Here is a 16680-nt window from a genome sequence, read left to right on the forward strand (position 1 = left end):
AACGCTCCATTTTATGTCTCCCAACCTGGACAATACACACTGTGACCTTAACATTCCTTTTGTCGCACAAGTCGCTGAAAACAACCTGCAATCTCATATAAAATCCTCTAGCTCAAAAAATCTTTCTTCTACAACTCTTCCTAATAACCCGGACAAGACGCCTTAACCAGTTAAGCGTAGAATTTAGTTTAAAAAAACCTTCCCCCCCCCCACAGTGTGCGGAATTAAAATCACAGACAATGACGTGTATACACGTGTCGAACGCAGGGCAAAACAACCAAAAGTTTACAATAGTCGTAATAGTCACTGCAAGCAACTTTTTCTGCAATCTCTCTCTGGGGCTTGAGATTACAGAGCATTCTGTGCTCATTCAAAAATCTTGCACCGCTTCACGTATGCATTGCACATAGTTAACTAGAGACGCAAGAGCTTTTACAAGGAGGAAGAAAAGAGCTTTGAATTCTGTGCGAAATGAAATCATGCTCGTACTGGAGGTCTGAACCTCTATCTAAAAGGTAAAAACGGGCATTGCCACAAGGGTTGAGAGCTTCTATTTGTATGCGTAATTCCCCAATCTCTAATGCGGAGACCAAACATGTACCAACCACTTATCATTTGGCTGACTCCCTCCACTCCCCTCCGTATAAAATACTTGGCAGTTCTATTGGTAAGATAAAGGGAAACATCCCGCCAAATAATATTCTTATTGTATTTTATTAAAATTTCGAGTTTTTTTTTTATAGTTAATGGCAATTTTATATTTTTCACAACGAGTATACACGTCAAACACGCTTAATAGAGATTTGGTTTGCTGAACTAGTTAAGAGACAGTGGCCTCATGATCTTTTTTTTTTTTTTGTTTTCTTTTTTTGGCATTGGCTTCCGCCATACAGCCAGCATCGTCTAGGTGCTTATCACTAGAATATCACTTACTCTCCGTTCTTACCTACAAATACATTCGCTTCACACATTCATCATTCTACTATATATGATCTTCTCTCAAGTGAAGAGAGTGACTAACCATTTAATGTTTTGGAGTGTTACCACTGGGTAACTTCTCCACTCGTATACTTCTGTTATTCATTGTTATCTGTTATCACTATTACTTATAGCACCAACGTGCTGATTGTAGCAAAAATAAACGCCAACAAAAATTATGCCATCTAGTTCTGTCGCTTTTTAGAGAAAATCTTTTCATGAATATTGATGTTAAGGAGGGGCTCTAAGTTTCCGGTTTCCTTAGTTTGTCACGATGAGACCAATATTGGAGGCCCTAATTATCAACATTCAGTATAACAAAATATCTTGCGGATTAACTCGTGTGAATACGCCAGATTTTTTTAAAAAAGTACTTCTATAAAATCTAACTAACTTCTCCTTTTTTAAATCGCATAGATCTTTCATAAGTCGACATTAGCATAAATTTAAAAGGGTAGGGATATATAAGAAAGAAATTTTTGGATAACTGGTTGGTTACCGGTGGTCAGCGGGATGCATAGACCTAGTGTTATTCTTTCTCCTTATTAAACTCAGTTTTTCAAAATAAAGAAAACACTATAAACGGATGCAATGAAGTTTTCTTTTTCATCTTCATGAAAAGCCTTGAAAAGGTGACCATTTTCTAGGGAAGAGAATAAGATATGGCTGAAAACAAGGAAGTAAGGTAGATATATATATAGGATATGAAGTGGCCAAGTAAGAGATAACGGCTCTCAGCACAGTTGGGGGATGCTGTCTGATGTGAATGTCCAGGTATTGATCGAGAGTTACCCCGCTGCGGGAGCGGACGAGTGAAGGTTCCTCCGCGCCCTAGCTAACTCACAGGAGTAGGGCCCTCCTGTAGGGCCCAGGCAGACCACTTAACATGAGCTAAGAGTGGACATACACACACACCAATACAAAGCGTCAGTATGTCCTCGCCCTAGTACTGCGGGCCGACTCTACAATCTCCTACTCATCTCCTGCCCCCCCTCTTATCGGCTCTGAATAATTCACTGTATACTGGGGACCTCTACTCCCCAACCCCTGGGGGTCGTAGACGTTCGGCCAGTGTGCCACCTTGATTGCTCTACTCTGGGATCTCGTTCTGCGACCTACCAGTTTTCTCTACTTTCAAACTCCACTTCTTTTTCTTTTTTTTTTTGGCTACTACCATCTTCTTCCAGTTACTACCGCCTCTCAGCATGGAACAAGGAATGTTCTCCGCCCCATAACTGGTTATTGGCCATTCTGACTACAATTTCTTTAGCACTATAAAAGTATATTACACCAAAAGCTCCCCTCAACTTCTAGGCGTATTCTTGAGTTTTCTATCCAAACATCTTTTCTAAATGGCAGCGGCCATTCTCCAGGTTCTCCTTATCTGTTCTTCGTCATGCTACAATCTTTCAAACTACATATGACGGTGAAGACAGAAAAAAAAGGACAATTCCCATTTAAATACTACTTAATGCAGTCTTTCCTTATTTCCCACATTTCCATAACGAAGAAAAGAAAATCCTATTTGAAAATGCTAAAGCACCGGCAGTCCGGTTCTAGGGAAAGTGCTCTAGGGAATAGGGAGAGGGTAGTTATCGCTCTAAAGTTCTATTTCAGTAAAATTTTAAAAAGAATTAGTTAAATAAATTCAGAATTGGAACTTACAAACCTAGAGTATAGTGACAAGAAAAGGTCTGATGAGTAGTTCACAGCAGATATTTTAGTTTTAACTAAAGAATTAACACTGACAGCTTTTTACCATATTAATGCTTTGCCAATGCCCTTATTTATCTGGAATGCTTGTCCATTTCCATGGAGCTTTGCCACCTCTCTTCACCGTCATCCACTTCTTGTCTCTCTCTCCTCTACAGGTCCCAGGATAAATTTCATTTCCCTTACTCCCCGCTCTTCCTGCCCTACAGTGTCGAACATAACCGCCCTGTCTTTGGTGCGTCTCTCTCCCATTTTGTCTCCCAACACCGCACCATATTTTTTTTTCTTCCTTTTTGGGGTCCCTCCATTCCCTTTATTTCTATATGAAGAGAGAAGATCGCCTTCGGTTGTCGGCCATTTTTATTTTTTGTTTTTCATCTTCCCTCTTCTACTCACACCACCACCACCCAATTCCCTTTGCGACCCCGTTTTTTTACTCCTGTTCACTATCTCTGTCTTTTTGCCACACTTTCTCTCTGGGTTTCCCTACTTTTTAAGGCCCTTAACTGACTTGTCTAATGCTGTTGAAGGGAACCAATCTGATTATAACGTGTAATACAGCTTCTAAGTTACGTATTCAAATCCCATTAGACAACATTTCCTTCTCTTCGCGACGATCTTCCTGCTTACTCCCTTTTTACCACCTTGCTAAGGCAGAGAAGTCCTCCCTCACTCACCCTGTGCCTGTATATATATATATATATATATAGTTCGGACATCCAAATCTCTTAAAATAACAACAGCTACAAGAACGCTCTTAATAAATATTTTGTTTCGTATTTCTATAGTATATTTTATAGTATTTGAGCTCCTAAAAATTTTTTTTTGAAATCGGTTAGGTTTTTCAAAAGTTATGATAATTTAAAATATGGAAAACAAATTTCAGTTTATTGTCAAAATTACGTTATTTTTTTTTAAAGAATCTGTTCAAACTGGGCACAATCAACGGATAGGCAAGCCAAAACTCTGGACTCCCACGCTTTGCTTGTAGCAGAACTTATGGTGGCGAAGTCAAGATCTAGGCAGGCCAGAATTATTGTTTTGGTGTGCAGTATGTACTGTACAGTAGTATGAAAAGCCCGCGAACTACTGTACGTGATTTGGTGTGCAGCGGCTCGGGACCGAGGAAGACGGCGTCACCAGCATCCCTGTACACCATTAACATCGTTGTCATGATCACTTTTTGCCCTTTATTATGGCTCCCAAACGTAAGGCAGACTCTTCTGATGGCAGTGCATCGAAGAAAAGGAAGGCCATCACCGTGGAAGTGAAATTAGATATCGTAAAGTACACTACTGTTTAATTTCATTATTAAACGTACTGTTTTTTGGTAATTATGTAGGGTACTGTGTTAGGATAGGCTAAGTGCTTACAGTACTGTACTGTTATTATGGTAATACAGTACTGTACTGTACTGTCTATGGTACAGTTTACCGTATGTTCCGACTTACGTCGAAGAAACGGTTTACGACGCCGCGTAGAAACGGATCAACGTCGTAAGTCGAGGACTAGGACCTGTATGTGTGTTCTTGTATGCGTATTTAACCACCATAACTCAAAACGGAAAATAGCGGAAAATTCCACTTAGATGCCACTAGAACCGGATATTATTACTTTCCCTGATGTGAATTTTCATTTTTTTTTTGTATTAAAAAAAGCGCGAGTACGGCGGCTTCCACGGAAATGGATTTTAGTGCTTACTGCACTTCCTGTATTACGAAAACATATAATTTTAGAAGGACCTTAATGTTTTATAAAAGCCTCATCATCATCCAATGGCGCTACAACTCATTGGTGAGTCTTGGCCTCCTCAACCAGTTTCCGCCAGTCAGTCCTACTCCTTGCTGCCGCTCTCCAGTTGGCGATATTCAACAACGACCGCTAGCATCACCAGCAACACCGTCCGCCCAGCGCAGCTTCGGCCTCACAACTCTCCTAACTCCATGGAAGTGCTCATCCGTCACTTTCTTTGGGATGTCCTCGTCCCTCATTCTAACCACATATCCCCAGCCCACTGAAGTCTAGCCAATTTCATGAATTTAACACACATCTATTTCTTTAAACATTACATACAGCTCCTGATTCGTCCGAGACCTCCATTCCTGTCCCACGCGTACTGAGCCGAAAATTCGCCACAGTATTTTCCTTTCGAAGACTAGGAGGAGGCTTCTCTCATCTGTTTTAGATGTGGTCCAGGTTTCAGAGCTGTATGTCAAGACTTACAGAAAGCCTCTTTTTTTTTTCGACTTTTTAAACAAGATAGTTTTCTAATATGATCAAAAACTTATTTCTAGCTGGGAAGTACAAAATAAGCTTAAGTTTGCGTGGAAAAAATGGACTTTAGGGTAAGGACTGGTGCTTCAAAAAAAAAAAAATCAATCTTTTCCAAAATCTTGTATGCTTAAATGGGACAATTAGCTTTTTTTTTTTGCGGAGCTTTTGATTAAAAGCTGTATATAGCTTGTGACTTGTATAAGTTTAGTGTGAGGGTTTAGGAAAAATTCATTTTCTTTAGCTAAATACAGTTTATATGAGTGTTGAATTAAAATAGAGAAAGGGAAAACTAATAAAAGGGCCTTACAGCGTTTTTTGTTTTTTAAAGTGGGGATAGTTTAGCGTTATGAAAAAAAAGCAGAGGATGATGGCGGAGGAGAAGACCATTGAGATGCAAATGGTGTTGACGAGAAGAGTATGAAAGTTTCATTAAAATATAAACAAGGAGACTGAGGAATGGATAGCAAGGAGGGCAGGAGTATGAGCCCAAAAAAAAGGAAACAATACTCTGTGGGAGGATATTAAAGGAAAAACCGTTGCCGTTGTTGTTGTTGTTGTCATCGACAGTGCGGGAGGTGCCAGGATGAGCGGGGGCACACACCCTTAGCTCTAGAACAGTCAATAATGCATGCAGTTTGCTTTCTCGAATGTGTCGACTATGTATAACATATAAGGAAAACAGTAAGGATATGGGACAGTGGAGGGGATACTGGTGTCGCGCGTTCTATCTAAGTAATACACGCGCCCCAAAGACAGATATAAGTATAAGGGGGGTGGCCCCCTTTAGAGGAGGGGTGTTTGAAAGATAAAAATAAGCTCGGGCAGAAGTTTCAGCTTTATGGAGCGAGCATCTCACCCTTCGGCTGAAAAAGCTGCTCACCACTTCTTCCCTCCTTTTTTTGGAGGCGGTAGGAAGGTTCATGTGCCATCTCCAAGTTCTACTGACTGTAGACCCGCCGCCTTTCGGGCCACTTTATTGGTTTTCATTTCTTTTTATATTGGCCGCATAAACTTCCATCCTAGTATCTACTACTTCTTTTTTTACTTCTGCCTCCATCTTCTCTGGTGCCCCCCTATTGCTCTTTGAATATATATGCAAATATTGTAAAGGGATAAGAGGGAACAGTAGTAAGGGAACTGTGTAGTTTAGTAGGGAGTAGGAGGAGCCACACTGTTAATGTTCCTAGCAAGCCTAACTCGATTGAATATGTATAAAATGAGTCCACAACCTTTTAATTTGAACTGTACCTACCATTCCTTCGAGGAATTCTCCACCTTTCATCCCATCTTTCTGGACTAGGAGGAAAAACCCAACCAGAAGACCGTATTCCAAGAGGTCTGCTTGCTCTTGCCTAATTTGCTGATCGAAATCCCTTCCGACTTCTTCAGAAGTAGAAGTAGAAAAAAAAAGTACACCATGTACAATTCAAATCTTTCCCTGCTATCCCTTAGTTTTTATTTTATTAACATACCTTTTTCAATCACATTTATTCCCTCGTGTCCCTCTTTCTCTTGTCTTCTTACTCGCACTCTCTCCCATCTCCGAACTACCGGTCTGTTTCTGTCTACTTTATAGTCAATGAATAACCGAGGAAAGAAATTTACTGTAAAAAGTACTTTGTTAAGGATTAAACTCCGTGAAACAATGACTAACAAAACCTGGAGTGACACGCTCATGACTTCCTCTCTTGCGTCATTGAATTCTCTTGAAAGTAATTAGTAATTACTGTTCATTATTTTCGGTGACTGAATCATAGTTTCAATAGTTATGCCAGTTTCAGTCATGATAAACTATATTATGCCGAGCTTTCGACCTGGTGACTAGGATCATCTACAGGGCTGTGGAACATATTTACAGTGTGTTAACAATTATATTACCAATTAATTATATAACAATGAATATGTATAATGTAACGAAAATTTACAAAAATATTTACCCAATTCACAATATAACTGTATTACATCATTAGAGGATTGGTGTGTCTTCTGTCTTGTCTTGTTCATGGACTGAGTGTGATCGGTCCGTGTGTGATATGTGTGTTAGGTTGTGAGGAAGTCAGTGTTGCCAATTATCATCAGTATTTTGTAGTAAGTTGGCCGTATATGTTGTTTAAAAATTGTTGGTGTCAGTTTCTGAAATTTAGACTGTTTATCTGTCTTAGATATGTAAATCATTTCTAGCACTTTCCTTTTTGGTGTGTTGGTTTCTGATTTAAGTATCTTTGTGTTTGGGAAATCGAAAATGTGATGATCTTCTGTGCTATGTACCTTTGTTAGTCCGACTGTATTGTTTGATTGTTGTAGGAACTTATTTAGAAGGGTTGCTAAGAACCCTGGAGAATAGGGTCTAATCCATTTTCTCCTGCGAAGATACAGCTAGCTACTTTTTTTTTTATTTTTTCTAAAAACCAACTAACTTTCCCAGACAGATTTTGGGATAAAAGAATCTGTAATCGCTTTGTGGAGAAAATGACGATTAACCAGTACACGTATTCGGAAATCTTATGTTCAGCAATGCAGCGTAGTCTGAATTTTCTGTTTAATAATTAATAATAGTTATTCCTCAAAGATAAAACCTAGAAAGAATAAATCATTAAGAAAATACAACACATTACTTAGATTTTTTGAATTTATCGCTTCAACGTAGTATTTTGTATTACCTACTAGCTACACCTAGCTAAAAGTATGAGATCTTTCCAAAGATGGAAAAATTGTGGAAATGTGCCAACTAAAAATCTAGGTTATTGTAGGTCATATATAACTCTGTTGTGGAAGATTATTTCTCCTTCTTCATGAACATGTCCATGAACAGACAAGACAGAAGACACTCCCAACCCTCTAATGATGTAAAACAGTATATTGTAAATTAGCCCTGAAGATGTGACCTAGTCCTTAGGTCGAAAGCTCGGCATAATAAAGTTTATAATGTCTGAAACTGGCATTAATTTTTCATCCTAATGAAAGTTTACATGTGCATTCGTTTCTTGTAAATTCTATGTTCATCGTAAGTTTACTCTAATTTAAAGAAAGATAATGCGATATTTAATCGACTATAAGAGGACAGAATCACCCAGTTACTACTGGTGATTAGCCGAGTAGGTCGATTTTCTGCAGGTTATAGCAAGACGCAGTATAACAGGATGTGAGGTTCCAGACAAGGGGAACATATATTTGCAACGGCAAACCAATGCATTTAAATACAACCACACAATTAGTTGGTTCACAATTAGTTTTTTTTTCAGTAAATTGTGAACAAAAATCCTTCCATAATACTGATTTGCTCTGGATTTGTGGCTCGCCTTTCCTCTCCAGATACATTAAGTAATAAGCGCGCAATATACATATCAAATAATGCCATTTTTAATTAATAACAATCTCTTCTTTGTGATGAACAATACAGGATTTCCGGTTTCCTTTAATAATATCCAACAATCACCCATATTGTTATGTAGAACATTTTGGACTATCCACTCTACTCTGCCGTATCTATCACCATTCTCTGAGAGCTAACATCTAATTAGAGATACCTAATATTTTATAATCATTTTCTCTCCCTCTCTCTCTTCATATTACGGTTACCTTGTATTATAGTTATGGAATAAATTTACATAAATATTACCTCCATTTCCTGTAAACTGTAACAATGTAAACAATATGTCCAGTATATCCGGTTATGCCTCTATAATCGAATAGCGTTCAATCTAATCGTAATTGAATGGTTATGATTTTTTTACTTCAAATTATTAAACAACAACAACAAAAGTGATGTAAACTCACAAGAGACTTACTTTACAATAATTGTTTTTAAAGACGTCGATTCGGATGCTGGGCAATTGTTAAGGCAAGCCAGATCTAGTGGGATCTGTTCGAGGGGAAAAGAACAAGGGAGCCGCTAATAAACTAGAAGTTGGAGCGCCTGAGAAAGATTTTTACAAAAAATGTTTTTCCCAACTCGGAATGTCTACTAAATCTAAAGTAAAGTAATTGCCTATTTTTTCAGGCGCCCTTTACATCCAACAGCCAAATTAGGTGTCGTGAACGGAGGCGACTAGCAAACATACTTTACTATAAATTTCTCATATTAACTATTAAATACAATCCAAGGGCTAGACTAGTACCGCAATACACCTTAGCTTTGCGGGTCTAGCCTATAACCGCCTAACAAACATACTTTACTGTAAATTTCTTTTATTAACCATTAAATAAAATCCAAGGGCTAGACTAGTACCGCAATACATCTTAGCTTTGCGGGTCTAGCCTATAACCGCTCGGCTACTGTGACGCCTTTCTACTAAATAGTCTTCAATGCTCTCTGTGTTTGTATATGGGTCCACCATATTCAGAAACGTTTCAGGGGAAAATCAGAAGTATCTCTTTACTGACTGGTTTTTCCAGATATTTTCACGAAAAAGGGCTCCTACAAATTTTCCTGTAGATTTGGTCTAATTGTTTGTACTATTTTTTAGACCATTCATTTTAAACATATTTTTTTTAAGGACCATTTTTTGGAAAATTGTTAGGTAGATTTCCTTTAAAGTACCATTTTCTGTATCTTTTCCGGTCCTAACCCTTGTGTTCAATGGATTTGCACTTATTTCCCCCCCCCCATGTGTCTAGCAAACTTATTTTGGAGCAACTATTGAGTAGTAGTTTGAGGTAAGTCCTTTGTGAGGTTACATTTCGGTTATAAACTGCTTAGTGTTGGTAAGAATTAAATATGACTGGAAATTCTTGGAGTTAGAAGATTGGAATTAGTGGTAGGTGAGAGTCTGGAGTGAGTGGTCACTGCTCAGTTAATCATTCAGTTAATGAGGCGTCACATCTAAGGTCAATAGTTCTTGGAACCTCTCCTAATGCATTGCCATCCTCCAGATACTGCTCTTTCGTTACAGACAATACGAACGTCGTATTCATCCAGAGCAGTGAGCTGTAAGCGACTACTCCCAGGAAGAATACTCTAGGGGCTGGATGCAGCTGGATTTGAACCAGGAATCTCTGTGTGGGCAATCCAGAGCTCCAATCCAATAAACACTTTCTGTTCCTTAAAATTCCATTTGTGGTCGTTGTCAGCACTTTAGAAAAATAAACTAATTTTAACGCAAAAACCTCTCTGGAGGATGATTAAGGAAGTGATGATTATTCCTAATCTTAAGCCAAAATGCCGACCTCAATCACGTTACGTATTTCCTGTTACTATCCTCCAGCAAGGCTTCTACATCAAAATTGGGATTGTTTCCTAAAGTGACCTCAAAAAATGATCTTTTACAAAATAATAATAATAAAAAAAGAACCAAATCACTTTGTCAAATTACAATTGGCAAGCCCGCAGCTTCCTACTGGTCAATCAACTCGTGTCAATCGTTTAACCGGAAAATTCTTATTGTCATCTTGAAAGAAATCCGCTGGTGGCCGGTGCTCCTTAATTAAGTAATGTGACCATGCGTGAATAGTAGAGTTGACGGTTTGTAAAGAGAGAGAACTATGAGGCCATTACTACGATTCTATTACTAGTTCCACGTTTTACTACACTTGGGTCAACTTTTTAGATAGTTTGAAGGTTATTTAAACCTTCAACTTTTGATCAATGCTCAAAAAAATTGGCCCAATCATATAGTTTGCCAATTTTCATTTATTTCCGGTAATTGTGGGCTGTGAGTAAAAAAAGATGGCCTCGACTTAAAGCTTGGCTTTAAAAAAAAAACAGAGCACTCCCAAATTATCCTCTCCTGTTATATTTTATCGAAACGAAAGTTTTGTTCAACAAAAATCGTCCACACTTCCGGACAAATTTCCGTAAAACCTAGGGTGGTTGGGAGTTCCTATCCTCAGGAATTTCTTCCCAGTGGAGTGACACTCCAGTATCGTGGACATATGTTAGTCTGCTCTTATGATGAGAGTAGATCGCGAGGCCATCTTCTCTTCAATCTTCTTGGAGGATCACCTGATATTGAGAGGTCTTCTATGAGAGGGTTAGAATGAGCAGCGGTAGAGGAATGAAATTTTAAGAAAAGAGTTTTAGCAAGATCTTTAACGAAACGGAGATCATTTGAGATCGTTATGAACGGTGAGGTTATAGATACATTGAATGGAGCTGAGTTAAATAGTTTTCGCAGTATTTTTTGACAGTAAAGTCTGGATTCGTAGAGAATTGGAACGTTTAGTCGATCCCCATATTTGGATGCGATATGACCAAATAGATCGCAGTAACAGACGGTATGTTGAGTTTCGATCGTTTGTCAAGTAGTCTGGCGAGAAGTTTCTTGTCTTTTCAGTCTAGTCTGGGGGATTCCATTTCAATGCTATTAATAACTTATTAATATTAATATTAATTAATAGCTTATAATATTTTCGATCTAATAAAGTATTATGCTAGAATAATGATTAAGATCTATGAAAAAAAGTTTCTCATTGCGTGGAAATAACCAAGTATTTAGCATAGCCACTCCCGTAAGTCTGTACGTCTGCAAAACATGTAAGACAACACAAAGTTATAGAGCTCTACGTTTTGTTTAAAATAAACACTTTGCGTAATAGTGTGTGTGTTTAGGCAAACCCTAGGGTGTAAAAGAACAAGAGTCTTTATTTCTAGCGATCTTTATCATCTTATATTGCCATTTCCCTGCCCCTTCCCCTGTTTAGTACATTATTAGCTATACAGTGTGAATTTATTCACGCACATATATACAAATTCACAAACACTGAGTTCAACTCAGTGTTTGTCGTTTTGTTCTTGAATTCAAAGTTATTTTAGCGATAAGAAATAGTCGATAGGAAGAAAAGTATTCCTCTTTATAAATACTACTCATTTGAAACAAAAATAACATTAATTTTTATATTTGTAATTCTTTTAGTCGTCTTGTTTCAATAAATGTTTTGTTGAACTCAAAACCACTCTAGGCCCCCAAAATCAATAAGAATAACAATAATCAATCCAATCTTAGGACAGCATCGTGAGCCATTCACACCCACAACCTTAAGCAGAAGTAGCCTATTCCAATTTCAACCAGTACATTTATTTATTTATTTGTTTCTTAACTTAAAGTAACGGAATTAATGGGGTTAACATTGAAATTCGTCCTTTTCTTGATTAACATGCCTTCAACTCTAGTTGGTATGTAGTCAAATGTTGAAATAGACATTCGAAAATACGAATGAAACTTGCCAGGATGCTCCCGAAGTTGTTGTTGGTACAAGTGATGGAATTCACCATGTTCATGTCTAGTCCTGTTTATATCATGAACACTGCAGCTGCTCCTGCTTCTAAGCTGCTGTAAATACCAAATTTTCAAGGAAGAATTTTCATATAGAAATTATTCCTCCATCATGTCTAGTCGAAAGGAGAGAAACGCGACTAAACTCGTCACTATGTGCGTGCGACTCTTTGCTCTTTGCTTGTCGGTCTCTTTGATCTGAGAAGCACTATTGCTCGCCGCTCCACTATGTTTCCAGCCTTAGGGTACGTTCACAACGGAGCTGTGAGCGTAGATGATAGCGGAGATGATAGCAGTGATGCATCAGCGCTTATAGAATAACCTAGTACATTCTTATGTGAGCGTGCACAACGAAGCTTCGACTAGTGACTCATAAACGAGCATAGATGATAGAATTGAATTTTTCATTTTTCTGCTAGCTGAACTCCAGTATCGGAGCTTCAAAATGGACGTCGAAAAATTATTTAGTGCTGTCTTTACTCATTATTTTTTATTATTTACTTTTAAACAATATTTTGTTTTTTAAATCGTGCTTACATTTATTTTCATGTGTATTTATTTGTTTTTTTTTTTCAATAAAATCATTACTTACCTAAGAGTAATCACTAGTTTTTCTTCTATGGTTATAGGATTTCCATGACAATTTTTCCAACGTTTTCTTAATTTTGACCTTATTTTTTCTAAAAATATAGTCGAATGTGGGTGGACCCATCCTCACATATTAAAAAAAACGATCCGGATAATTTCTAAGTTCCTTATATAAATGGTGAAATTCACCCAAAGTTCTTCGTTTTTTATTTATGGGATGTACATGATATTTTCTAAAGCGTTTTCCCTTTAAAATGTACCATTTTGTTGCTGCTGAACATAAAAACTCTTCTTCACTACTCGGACATGTTGCATGTATCACAGCTCCGTTGTGTACACTAATCAGCGATTATATTTTACTCTATCAGTTATCATCTCTGCTATCAACTATACTCACAGTTCTGTTGTGAACGTATCTTTAGGCAGCGTCTGAAAATATTGCCGATTACTTTACTTCAGGTTAGACTATATGGAAGTGGTAGCCTGGACCACAGCGCCTTAGTGGGTACATTGTGACACTACTTGCAAGAAGAGAAAGTAGATTCTTAATATGAGAGTAATCGGTGCTAATTGCTGTAATAAAGATGGACTCTCTCTACCCCTCCTCTGTACTCACACACACACACTGAGGACTGTCATTCACTATTTGCGTCTACTTCTGTGTGTGAGTGTATATAATGAAAATAGATTAATTCTCTAATGTTGTTTGCATGCAACTATCTCTCCACTTGGAACCAATTACCTTTAGCTTTTTGCTAAAAAAACAACAACGTTTTCCTGTCCTCGCACTAAACCAACGCACACACATATATCCGGTGTAATCGTTAGCGTTATTTCTAAAGTGGTACATCCGTTTCCTTGTTGTGTAAAAAAAAAAAAAAAGCTCTGGACTTTTTCATGCTCATTACATGTTCAGTACATCGCTATGCTTCACATGATTTCATTTCTAGTAAATAGCGGATAATTTTCAACAATTCTTCCTCCCTCTCTCTTATTTTCCCTCTCTCTCTCTCCACTCTCTCTATTCTTCGCCATCTTTTTTTTCTTCAAAGTTTTTAAAGAGGGCTCATTGACCCTTTATATCTTTTACTAAGTAAAAAAGTAAATGTAGTCTTTTAAAGTGATTTTACTGATAGCGGTCTCGATTAAGTTCTGATTATGAACTTAATTTTATCAAATTGAGTTCTTTTTCTTTTCTTTTTTTATAGTTTTGAGAACTAAATAGTTTTTTGTCCGGTTACAATGTTGGGGGGGGGGGGAAACTATTCCTAAATGTTTATCAATAACAATCAATCCCTAGCGGTTAATTTTTTTCAACTACTTCCTCTTACAAGTGTGTTTCGCCGGAAGTGTATTATATAAATACGTAAATAAATCCTTCTCGTTAAATTTCGATAAATCAATAAAGATTGGATCATAAGAGTGGATCACTTATATCTCTTTGAGGCGCACGATTTTAGAGAAAATAAAAGCCCTAGTTGCACAGAATTTCTTTTATTATAAAATACTGGAAATAAACATTCATTTCCATTATCTGACATATGTAAGCATCCCTCTCAAATAATCATCACTCTCAAAATAGGAAAAAAAGAAAAGAAAAAATTAATACCATTCCAATAGTCCTTTTTAGTGCGGGGCGCTGGTATTGTATAATACCACTATGCAACTAATGCTTTATATGATGTTCATTCAAACACAACTTTTTACCAAAACAAAGCGGAACTTTGCAGACAGTACAGCACTGTCCTTCAGCGCACTGTTCCTTGAAATGTTTAAGTTCCATGTTTTGACCCATTTGTTTATAAACAATATATAAATTAACAACAGCTGCATCCAAATAATAGAACAGTAAGCGGTGCCACCATTTTTTACTATCGGTCAAGTTTATAATAAATATAAAAATTATTTCACTTATTCACGCATTTACCATTGGTGCACAGCACTGCCAACTGAATGAAAAACTTTAAATAACATATTAAGCTGTATGTATGAATGACTTCAACTTTTCGAGGTGGGCTAAAATATATCCCACCATGCATCAAAAGCTAAGCAAAAGGTGGGACAGTTTTTAACTCACCTAGCCCCAAAGAGATATAGGAGCTCCCCCGTAGTGGGAAGTGGATTAGCCACTTTTTCAGGGTACTTGGCGTGCCTGCGGTTATCCTAGCCTTACAACATGAACATGAGCAACATTCACACTGTACACGTAGGGCATAGTCATCTGTACAAGGTGGGGGGAGGGCTTATTAGCTCGAGGAATCGTTGTGCAGATTGTGTCAGGAAGTGGACGAAACGGCCTCTCACTGGCTGTTCGATTGTGCTATGAAACCTTTGGATCTTTGAGACCAAAGGAGATAGTAGCGCAAAAAAAACTAGTAGAGAAAGTCCTCAACCTCTTTAGTAGGGGAGATTTCGTCTACTAGATCCATAAGCCTCTTTTGGCTGCGGTGCCGTGTGGCATAGGTCCCACCCTGATAATCTAATCTAGCTCGAAGAAAATACGTCACAAATGGCTCAAGATTTTTTTTTTACTATCTCCAGAGTAGTTATCCAGAACTTCCGTTTTAAAAAAAACTAAAAATCTCCCAAACGTAATATAAAATTTGATCTTCCAGCAAGTTTTTCATTTTTGAACGGAAGTAATCCGCTTAAATGCGTCACACTCACAAACCATTTCCTTTCAAGGGGGCCCCAATACTTATAGTTCCGGTGAAAATTTGGTACAGTCAAAATGTATTTTGCATCCCTACTGGCCGGTTTTCGACACTTCATTCATCGTCAGAGGTAGAATAGATTAATTAGTTTGGTGTTTGCTGAGTCACCAAGATGGTGACGTAAGTGAAGTCGAAATCTCTATACCAGACTGGTTAATCTATCTCTAATGACGATTGAAAGTTCGAAACCGGTACGACCAGAGGGAAACAATAAACATGTGTGTTACGTCAGATAAAATCAAAGATATTAACCAGCACTGCCAACCTAACCATATTTTCAATGAGGAAAAATGATTCCTTATCCGTAAAAAACTTTAGCAATGTTCAAAGAATTGGTACTAATTTACTTCATTGAATTACGCAAGCATCTTTTAATTTACATCTGAATGATACAAAGGTGCCGCCAACATTCACTTTCCGGAAGAACCATTCAAACTAGCGTAACAATTTTAAAGTAAAGAGTTAGGATAACAGAGAAATAATATTGATCAATCCCGCAGAGAGTTCCTACAAAAAAAGAGGAACACTATGCTTATTGGAATAGGATTCAGGGCACGTTTATAATAACGGCCAAGGACATTATCAAAATAGGTCTTTGTTGTACTCGGTGAGGGTGGTTGGTACCAGAAGAACGGCGAAAACTGCGTAAGATAGAAGTTGAAGGCGGCCGAAGAACAATTTACACTAAAGAGAATGACTATAAGAAATTAAGAAAAAGAAATTAGGGTTTACAGTAATGGAGGCTTCTTTTCGGCCGCCCTAAACTGGAAGTGCACTCTCTTCCTGTGAGTTCACTTCCGCTTCTTGGAGGACCGGCCTCTGTCTCTTTAAAGTATTATATTAGGTATTAGATAGCTGGCTGTGCATGTAAAGCGCTGATATTTGCTGTATAGCCAAGTTTGCTTTTTAATATGGCGCCCTGTTTGCATTCAAATCTTCATTTTATTTTCGAGCTGATTCTAATTTTAATCGTTTTCCTTTCTTTCTACTTTCTATCGCAGCTCGTAAAAATAAAGAGAGGTATTTGCAATTGAGTTGTATTTTGAAAATGAGTTTTCTCAACAATCATAATTAAACAAATTTTAATTAGAATTCGTGTTTCACTTAATGCTACCAATGGGATGATATTGTTACAATAGACTTGCTCTTACATCGTTAACACAAAGTTTTGTATTCGTGCGGATTTCAGATTTTAACCAGTA

At 37.6% G+C, this 16680-nt stretch overlaps 1 long non-coding RNA gene across 1 annotated transcript in view; it reads left to right on the forward strand.

Annotated features, from left to right (window-relative positions):
- LOC141455960 (uncharacterized) overlaps nt 1-16680 on the forward strand; it is a 260798-nt gene that overhangs the window by 93083 nt on the left and 151035 nt on the right. The window lies entirely within an intron of this gene.

This window comes from Rhodnius prolixus, unplaced genomic scaffold (assembly GCF_049639745.1).
Source record: "Rhodnius prolixus isolate KJV_2025 unplaced genomic scaffold, Rpr scaffold_4, whole genome shotgun sequence".
Classification (NCBI taxonomy): Eukaryota; Metazoa; Arthropoda; class Insecta; order Hemiptera; family Reduviidae; genus Rhodnius; species Rhodnius prolixus.